General features: G+C 37.6%; 1 pseudogene; it reads left to right on the top strand.

The window, feature by feature from the left end:
- Nucleotides 1-7,196: 7,196 nt before the first annotated feature.
- On the top strand, nt 7,197-8,978 carry LOC129756206 (ubiquitin-conjugating enzyme E2 Q2-like; annotated as a pseudogene).
- Nucleotides 8,979-11,048: the final 2,070 nt, after the last annotated feature.

Genomic DNA, 11,048 nt, shown 5'->3' with positions numbered 1-11,048 from the left:
TAGATTGCTTCGGGTTCAAGTCGTGTCGGAGAGCCGTTGTATTTTTTTTTCGAAGAATTCGTGGAATTCACTGCTTTTGTTGTTTATTTTTTTGATGTGTCATAAGTCTCTAATACTTTCAAAAATACAAAAATTCCCCATAAAAAAACAAACAAAAACTACAACATAACTTCAAATTAACTTAGGAAAAAAAAGTTGAACTTTCACATTCAAGGCAGGCAGTCAAGGCAGAAATTTTGTCGAAGTTTTAGTTACCACTAGTTCTTTTGCATGAAACATAGTTAGGTATGTCATATGGCCATATTTCATGGTAATATTTTGTTTTCTTATCGTATTTTTATCGGATTAGTATTTAACTCTTCTATTTTCACTGTAAGATTGTGATTTGATCGTAGATTTAGTGTTTCAATGATAAAAAGTGAAAAGATTACAAAACTTATCTGTTTTTTTTTCTTGATATTGGCATTTAACCTGCCTGACATGGGCATTCAAGACCTGTCTCTTATTTCAATATCTGATCATTTACAACTTTGCCAAGAGCTTCAATTTGTTGAATTTTCGATTTCAAGATTAATAAGAAAGAAAAACCATTAACATTTTTGTCTACAGATGCTGTACGCACGATAATTAAAGCTCAATATATTTTAACAAAACTGTCAAAAATCTAATTTGAATTTTTAAATGTTTTGGTCTTTTTATAACAATTATATTTTTGCATGCCATGTGTCGAAAGCGTTTTACCCTCAAACTGCACTGATTAGATATGCTGAATCTCCAGCCATATCGCCAATCGGCTATATGCGCATATTACCCAATATGCGCATTTAGGAACACTTCCCCCTATCGGCATTTCGATAGCAAGTCATCTTTGAAGAATCTTAGAAGATAGCAAGTTGCTATCGAAATACCGGTATCTGAACTTTTCTTTTACCGTGTTTGAATTAAAGCCTGAATCAAAGCAATCTTTCGATTGCTTTGATTCAGTCAAAATAGATAGATTTTGTATAAACCTTCTTATGCGGAATTCTATTTAAACGCATTTGTTATGTGTGCCTCGAAGATAACTTTTGCGGCACAATCCAAGCATTCTCTTTCAAGATCCACGATCCGACTGTGGAGTAGTATTCGAAACCCAGAATCAGGATCAAGATACAATATCTAGAATTTAAAGCTCAGGAATAGTATCTGGTAGCACGGTTCGTAAGCCAGAAGTCACGATTATTTGGCGGCTTTGTGCTAACTAAGCATTTTGTCGTTTAAATATGTTGCAGGCAGAGCACTAGTGAGTGAAATAATCAGTTTGGTTTTTGAAAAAGGCATCACACGTGTAAAAAATCCTTGCCTCAGAACCTCTAATTAAGGGCCATGATCAAGTATTCGAAAACACGAAGCATGATCTATGATTAGGATCAAAATGCATGATTGGAATACGATTGCATGGTTTTGGATCAAAGTTCAGTTTCAGGATAAAAATCCGGGACTCAGGCAGGATCCTGGTTCTGTATCCAAGATAAGAATCCGGGGTAAGGAATCTCTAGTTTTAAATCAGGATCAGCAAAAAAAAACGATACCAATCTCTGACCAATTTTCTATTCCAAATTTGCTTGTTGTGTAGTTAGTATCGCTAAGTATGTTGTGGTAATGAAGATGAATAAGTTTTTAAACTGAAATTTCCTAATAAAGTTATTTACCGTACCTATCTGTTAGTTTGCATACCAATATTTTAGTGCACTCGTTTAGAACAATCATATTGAAGAAAACAACAGGCTTTCGATATTATATATTTTCTGTGTGAGTTTTACACTTCCTAATTCTTAAACACTTTTTAATGAAAACAGTGCACAAAATTTTTAACTAAAAGATTGTGTATTAGTATTTATTTATTTATTTATTTATTTATTCATTTATTTATTTATTTTATTTTTTTTGGGGGGATTTTAAACCAGCTGGTTTATTCATCCCCAATATCTTGAAATTATTCAAGATTGTTATTAGATTTTATTTTACTTCAAATTGAAATCTGAAACTGAAAACATTAAAATAGTAAAAGCATTTTGATCCCATTTTATATTAAAGTTGAAACATGTTTCATTCAGTAGTATGAACCCATTACAATTTATAAAAGGCATCCGGCCAGGGCAAACCTGAGAGTGCAAAAATTGACCAAAACATCATTTTGGGACGACAGTTTCATAACCTTCACACAGCTAGTCAAAATATCGTAAAACAACCGATGGCTCACAGTTGCCCGGAACTGTTTGGGTAAATGTCACCGAGGAAAACGGTCCCGGAATCCAGAATGGCAGAGCTGCGGTCGAAAACCGTTATCACTATGATGGTGTGCGCTAAATTTTCATTACGCCGGGCTTTCCCGATTTGGTCAACATGTTGTCCGGCTGGATGCTTTTGGTGTAACGAACCTGAGGCCAATTCCCACGCAAAGTAGGTTTGCAAAAGGTTATTGGCCAGGCCAGGGTACCAAGAAGCGAACACTGCTACTCATCAGCTTTGTTTTTTTATTCAACTTTGTCAGCAAGAACTCGAGTGGGTCCGGGGCCCAGAAAAGTTCTTGTTGGCAAGTCAATTGAAGAAAAAAACAGGTGTTGACTGAGTAGCCAAAAAGAGATATAGAGAGAGAATGAACTTAGTTCTGTTCAGAATGAACTAAGTTCATTTCTTTTTTTAGGGTATATATAGAAATGAATTACGATTAATAAAAAGAGAGTTGTGAAACGAACTAAAACGCGATCGTTTACTTCGATGACCGCTCCTGAAACGTTGGCCGGTTATCGAACCCCTACATTCTGGTGACAGCGGAAAAGTCACAGCAGTGACGGTACGCGCATTTCTGACTGGTGTACTTACCAAAAAAAAAAAAAAAAAAAAAAAAAAATAGTATTCGGAATCGTTTGCCGGTGTTTGCAATTAATTGCATCGCGTTGTTGAATCAAAGTTGTGATTTTTAATTCGTAACGATAAGTCGATCGCTTCGAATATCCCAGAAAAAAAAAGATTATTAAGTGCGTTCGAGTCGGACCGTGTGGTTTTTGGGGAAAGTTGATAACGATTTTGTTAATTAAGCCAGCTTGAGAAGATATCCTAAATTTGATGGGAAAAAGTGAGACTCTATAAGGCTGCAGTTAAAATCGATAGAGTCAAGAAAAATTCTGAAATATTCAACGAATAAACCGAGTTGGAAATTGTGATTTTAAGTGAAAGCTAATAACGATTTTGACTGTGTTAATAAAGCCAGCAACAGGAAAAGTGCATCGTAGTCGGTCGACGCGATCGGTCCGTTGTAGATTGGAGTCGGTTCAGGTGTTGTGTTACGTGTGTTTTTTCTGCTAGAACTCGGCATTGCAGACACCTGTGTGTTGTGGGGTCTTCCGTTATCAAGATCAACAACGCTGTGCATGCGTGTAAAGAGAGTGATAAGAACCAGAATAAACATCATCTGTCGTGGAGTTTAGGATGAGGTGGTGGGACCAGCAACTGGCTAATGTTTGGAATTAAATTTGTCTCGAGGGGATTGATTGTAGAAGCAAAAAAAAAAAACATCTTTCTCGGTTCTATGTGCCAAGTAGAAAAAAAGAGAAGAATCGTGAGATCAGATCGATGTAGACATCGTTGTGTGCGCATCAGAGCCAAAAGCTACTCCAGAGAGTACCTGAAGCAAGCCATCAGCACTCTAAAAGGCACTGTTCTTCTAACTATAAACCAAGTGGTCAAGCAGAAAAGGCGGCTTTAGTCCCGGAAAAAAGTGAAATTGAAACCGTTGCCGCCGGAGAAGAAAAGACCACCAAGGAAACCAAGGAAGCGACGAAAGGCGTCAAGCGGCCGGTCGAGGAGAAAGCCACAAAATCGAAAAAGGTGAAAAAAGACGAAGGCGAAGACGATGAGGGCGAGTTTGACTTCAACGAGGAGGAAGACCTCGATGGCGAAGACGAAGAAGACGGTGAGGGTGAAGACGAGGAGGATGGCGAGGAGGAGAATGAGGATGCGTAAAATTGTAAGAAAAAACCCCTTAACAAAAAAAAAATTGTATGCTAAAAAACGCTTCAGAGTGACAGTGAAAAAATCCTATAAGTCTCCTTAGTTATTGGATAATTGGCCAGATATTTTATAAGGCTCCACACAGCACCGAAAAAACCAAAGATCAGAAAGCGACGAAACGAATTTTAACATTTCCCAGCAACTAGACGCATTTATAGTGAGAGCACACGACGCTTCCATTTTCATTTCATTTTTAAGGTTATGTTACCAATCGGCGGCGCTGTCCCTCCATTTTTATTTTCTTCGTTCACAAATCACGAAGCTCACACAGCAGGGCCCCCGTTAGTTTCAAAACCAAAAATTTTGACAAGGTTTCGTCCATTAAACGATTATTCCCCTTTTATAAAGGGGTAGTGAATTTGGTTTTATAGATCATGCAAATATGTATATTGTGCGCATAAGAATGAAAAAAAAAAATAATCGGAGCCCTAGAAAATGTCCTCCCAATTTCCGCGCAAAAATCAACAATTGTATGTAAAGACACTGTAAAGACTGTAAACGTGTAAAAGAAGAAAATACTTTGTGTAGCTTGTCTGTGGAATGGAATGAATGGATCAATAAATGCACTCATTCAAAACATTACAAACTTAGTGGACTGTATTATAACTTCAAACAACTTAGACTAAATTACAATTATAGACTTTCCAACACAAACTATGGTCCCTTTTCGACCTCTGACTATGGCCATGCTGGCCTCTGACTTGGCTCCAAAAGCCGCTGACTTTGTTACCGTGGTCCGTCTCCGATGGTGGTTGGCTGGGAAAAGAGCCCGATTCAAGGATCGACGGTGGCTCGATCCTTCGGAAAAACCTCTTCGTGTCCGAGGAAAACCGATGATTTTGGCGCGCATTACCACTGTTAATGCGCGCAGCATCGCCATGTTGCTACTGGGTCATTTCGCTTCTTAGGGTGGTTCATGGTGACCTGTTCGTTCCAAAACAGGTTGAATTAACCAAGATTTAACAAAAGTATGAAAAAAATATAGAACAGTGGACTACAATCTGATATATTGAAACAACAAGGGATAAATGATAATGATTATCCTTCGGCTGTGGATTTTTTTTTTTGTTTTTTTGTTTCTAATATAGTCGTTTTACCATCTTTATTGCATTCGCGACTTTATCAACGTTATAGTTGGCGGATCGTTATGGAAAAACTTATCCGAAAAACGAACATACTGAAAATCGAAGAAACACTGACGAATTCAAAATAGAACTGACAAAATACGGAACATTTAATAAGTACTGGAATAAGTATGAAATGAAATGAAATATGAATGAAGAAAAAAAAACAAGATTGACAAATGCGTGCAATCTAGAATGAATGATAAAAACAAGGGATCGCGACCTAGAATGAATGATGAAAACAAGCATGATAGAGACATGAATTCAATGATTGAATGGCATTTTTAATGGCAAATCGCTTTAAAGGTGACAATAAATGAATTTCATAATTATAAACCAGACAAGACTCGAAAAAAATGGATCAATGACTCAACGACATAAATCAACTTTCAAAGCTATTTGCCTTTTCCTCTATTCTGTTTACCAGAGCACTTTTACGATAGAAACATGTACTTGATAGCAATGACCATCCGTTATAATTCGGTGGCTATACAGCCTACAGTTAGTTTAACAATAATGTGTTTATCAATTTTTTTTATTATAAATTTTGAATAGACCGAAGAACTGGAAAACAGGGATAAATTCTTATCACCTAAAGGGCTGTACACCACAATAAGAATTAAAAGCGCAAAAAGAAAACAAAATAAATAAAATCGGAGAAAACAAAAGATATACAGCCTACAGTTAGTTTAACGATAATGTGTTTATCAATTTTTTAAATAAATTTTGAATAGACCGAAGAACTGGAAAACAGGGATAAACTCTTATCACCTTAAGGGCTGTATATCACAATAAGAACTTCCAAAATAAATATAAGTGGAGAAAACCAAAGACACTCCCAAAATAAATAAACTTGGAGAAAACGAAAGACACTCCCAAAATAAATAAACGTGGAGAAAACAAAAGACACTCCCAAAATAAATAAACTTGGAGAGAACGAAAGACACTCCAAAAATATATAAACGTGAAGAAAACAAAAGATGCTCTCAAAATAATTAAACTTGGAGAAAACTTAAGACACTCCAATTAAACAAAAATTTATCAACGAGGAGAAGACAAATGACACTCTTATATTAAACAAAATTGGAGGAAACATAGGACAATAGCAATGAATTCATGAAGAAACTCAGGACACTTATTGAAGAAAAAACTTGAAAATTATAAATTGACAAATAAGAAATCAAGGACAAATGAATAATGAAGCAAGGAATACTAACATAAGAGAAAATATATCCATTTGATTCCACTTATATAATCCCATCCCATATGTGTCTTAAGGTAAATCCGGGCATATGATCGCCAGGCATTGACCCAGAATGAAAAAAAAAACATTATTGCGAAGTTGCTGCATTCTTGGCGCGACGTAAAAGGGTTTTAAATTTCAGAACGTTGTCGTTCACACGTTTTGATGACAACGTGTGTCATTGCCTTCGTAGGAATATCGTTGTGCGATATAACAAAAAGTGAAGGTTTCAATTTTTTTTTACATCCGCATCCAAGAACATTATGATTGTTTGTTTACGAAATAGACTGATTGTTTTTTCAAATGCCTTTTAGAATGATGAAAATATTTTTTTTTTTTGAGATTTAAGATGACCCTTTCTGAAAAGTAACTATCATACAAGAAACAAACGGTTTAGAGATAGTGCAATTTTTTTAAATGGAAATTTAGATATGGATTTTAAAATTATTATATTCTGTTATTTAAAAGAAACCAAATGAGTTTATTCACAGAATCAGCTGAACTTCGAAAACGACGATGTGATGATATGGAACCATCCTGACGAGGTGGAACTGATCCCCAACCGATTTCAACCTGAGTGGCGAAGGGGGAGGAAACCGCAGCCAACCTTTGGAACAACATCAACAACAACAACAACACCAGCACCACTGAAAAAAAAAAATACCACTGCTACCACAATTTAAAAAAAAAACAAAAAAAAAACAAAAAAAAAAAAAAAGGATGCGAAAAAAAAATTACTCGCAAAAAGAACAAAAAGCACCATAAGTTGAAAAAAAAAGATGCGAAAAAAAAAATTTTGACTCGCAGGAAGAAAAAAAAAACACAACAAAAAGATGCGAAAAAAAAATACTAAATCGCCCACTACTAACCCCATAAAACTACTAACACAACATCGATAAATAGGGAAACAGATATTAGGCTAAAGAATTTGCTAGAGGTTAGGTCAAAGAATTTTATTGAAATACATCTAGAATATTTTCTTTTCCCGAACACTTACATTGAATAGGAATTAGGAATTAGGGAAACCGCTGAAGAAGACCAAAATGCTGTCGATGACGCCATCAACATCCAAAAGTGTGGAGCCATCTCGGGAATTAACGAGAACGAGAAGGAAATCAACGAGGGGAAGAAACTATACTGGGCCAATGGACGAAGCTGAAAAACGGAGGGAGCGGAAAAGCTAAATCGGAAAATGGGCATGGAAACGAAAAAAAAAACAGAGAGAGTGACGTCGAGCGAAAGCGATCAGGACAGCGAAGGCGAGGAGGATCTGGAAATGCACGGGGTATAGCCAAGAAATACGAAACAAAAGTAGAACATCTAGCAACTCTAGAAAGACTAAGTCGAAGTCAACGACAAGATTATCTGAACGGATCATTCTCAGGTTCGGTACAGGCGACCGATCGGTTGATGAAGGAACTACGGGACATCTACCGGTCTGATTCGTGCAAGAGCAACATATACTCGATAGAGCTGGTCAACGTTTCGATTTACGAGTGGAACATACGGCTGATGTCGGTCGACCCGGACCGCCCGTTGCACAACGATCTTGTCCTGCTGAAGAAGAAGGAGGGACAAGGACAGCATCCTGCTCAACATCATCTTGAAGGAGAGGCATCTTTTCGAGCCACAGTTCGTTCGGGTCGTTCATTCGGTGGTTACGTACTGGTGGGTGGTGAAATCTGTATGGAGTGGTTCTCGGAACAAGGCTGAAGTTCAGTATACACGGTCGAGGCGATTATAATGCAGAAAGCGGCCACTCTAGTCAAGGGTACAGCCCGAATACAATTTGGTGTGACCAAGAATCATTCATAGGGCCAGGACAGCTTGGCGCGTGCACAGCAGAGTTTCAAATCGTTGGTCCAAATCCACAAAAAGAACGGCTGGTTCACTCCGCCAAAGGAGGACGGATAAAAGCAAATTGAACGGGGTTAAGCAGCTGCAATCGTAACAGCAGTAAACCAGCAAACTATCCTAATCTTTACAGTAGCAAACAGCGACCGGAAGCACAGAGACAACAGCCGTAGCAGATAAGCCCCAGCCAACACACAGATTGGGAAAAATTACAAGGCAGCAACAGGAACGATATAAAGGATGGCTCAGCAATTCAGTTAACTACACCGCAAGCTTAGAGTTCAACCAAGGTCGGCATTTTGGATCTTCAATTAGCTAGATAAAAGTTAGACTCCTGCACTCCCCTGTTTTGAAGCTATACTCTTCTAGAATAGCTTCAAACTCAGATAGTAGGGGGAGATGTAACGAACCTGAGGCCAATTCCCACGCAAAGTAGGTTTGCAAAAGGTTATTGGCCAGGCCAGGGTACCAAGAAGCGAACACTGCTACTCATCAGCTTTGTTTTTTTATTCAACTTTGTCAGCAAGAACTCGAGTGGGTCCGGGGCCCAGAAAAGTTCTTGTTGGCAAGTCAATTGAAGAAAAAAACAGGTGTTGACTGAGTAGCCAAAAAGAGATATAGAGAGAGAATGAACTTAGTTCTGTTCAGAATGAACTAAGTTCATTTCTATTTTTAGGGTATATATAAGAATGAATTACGATTAATAAAAAGAGAGTTGTGAAACGAACTAAAACGCGATCGTTTACTTCGATGACCGCTCCTGAAACGTTGGCCGGTTATCGAACCCCTACATTGGGTTTCCAATAATCGAAGCGAATGAACAGATACGTCGATGGAATCCGATAATAATATTTAGATAAATATGATATGGATATTGACAGTCCAGTTGCAGTAATAAGCATGAAATGGTGGTTGGGTTAATTTGCGCTAACAAGGTGGCGAAACATATCGATTATAGTCATGATATTTTAATGATTATTTTGTCAGAAAACTTATAGAAACGGGTGATTTCTATACTAAAGAAAACGAACTTTAAGAATCAAAGAAAAAGAGATCTTTCCTTCGCATTGAAAAGAAATCAGGAAATTTAAACCGAACCCGATCCCTTTCTCATGTATTCTGGTTAAGTGTTATGTTTTCATCTTCAAAGCAAGCCCGGGAAATCGATCTTTTCCAATCCCTAAACGAAGGATTACACGCATTTTTCAACGTAATCGGTTGTCATCAGTTGCCAATAACGGATCACTGTTGATTTTTTTTTCTTGCTTTTGCTCCAATTCTCTGTTCCTGACCGGCTCAATCCTAGTCGTGGCGAGTAGTGCCCCGAAGCAACTTTTTGCCACTTGAACCCAAACAGTGTGCCCATTCAAGTGGTTTCTTAGTTCCAGCTCAACGAGCGCGAACAATTCGATGCCTTCGTTTGGCTTTTCATCCGCTTTTTGGGGACCTTCGGTGGCAGCCAATGCCAAGATACCAATATTTACCGAGCCGATGAGAAAACTTTACTCCCAGAAAAAAAAGCTGTCACCCTTCCTGGATTCTATTTTTAGGGTGCGTAGGATTTTGTATGCTTTATCCAAGTTTATTTTGTATCTCGTTTATCGGTACGTAGCTGAGGAATTCAAGAAAAACACCTTAGACCTTTCGAAACCTTCTTGAATCATAGAAGATTTACTTAAAAAGTATATTTTACAAATAATTAAATAGAGCAATGTTTACCTTTCGCGGTCTAATAAGGAGGTGATTGGGGAGATGCCCCCCCCCCCCCCCCCCCCCCAAGCAAAAAAAAACCGCGTTTATCCTACGAAAACGCTCGAACTTCTATAAAAAATTTTAAATTTTCCTAGTTGGTACAACCTTGAATTATGAAAGTTGTCCACTCCGTGGGGATGTTTCCCAAACAAATTGTAGTCAAATTTTCCTTCGGGGTGATCAATTTTCCAATAGACGCTTCAGAAGCCTAAGACAGTGGTCGGCAACCTGCGATTCTTTGGATGGGAAGTTGTGGCTTCTGAACGTCAATCGCAAATAAGGCTATGATCATTTAGTATCCGAGCACTTAATTTCGGTGATAGCTAGGTTACTAGAGGTCGGAGGCAAAACTTTAGTAGCGTTGTGTTGGTTATGAAAAGGGCTATCTTGTCTTTTTTCACATTTTTACGTTAACTCGTGTTTGAGATATTTACGGTGCAAAAAGCCATAGTAAATTAATTTTGCACAAATTTGCTCCTTTTACGCACTTTGCGCCTCGGAAATTCATTATTTTTGACTTGAAAACTCATGAACTGTATATTTTTCCTGATTTTTTTTTGGTCCAGATGTTTGAGAAGTATAAGGAGCCACTCTAGGATGCTTACGAAATTCAAACCAATCATCGGAGTGGAACTCTTGACCTCAACTATAGGAACAAATTTATGGTTATTGGGGACAACTGAATACAGACCTCTTAACTATACAGTAAATCCGTTTCCGACAGGCAAAAAGTGTTGCTTGTCAAGAAGACACCCGGGAAATAACTAAAAATTAGCAGTTCCATGGATCGCAATCTGTGCAACCGGGTTTTACGCAATGTGACAGATGTGTTCTAATGGACCAAGAAATTTATGTTAAACCCGAATTTAAGAGGTCATATTCTTCGAGATGTCTACTCATGAAAAGATTCCAACCATATTCCAATTGATTTTTACAGATGAATTTGTGTAAAATATCATGATTTTGAAAAGGTTTAGCTTCTGTGGCAAAAATAGTAGATCAATACATGGCTGAAAAAAGTG

This window comes from Uranotaenia lowii, chromosome 3 (assembly GCF_029784155.1).
Source record: "Uranotaenia lowii strain MFRU-FL chromosome 3, ASM2978415v1, whole genome shotgun sequence".
NCBI lineage: Eukaryota > Metazoa > Arthropoda > Insecta > Diptera > Culicidae > Uranotaenia > Uranotaenia lowii.
Note: the sequence above shows the minus strand (reverse complement) of the source record. Positions and strands in the feature narration are given on the sequence as shown.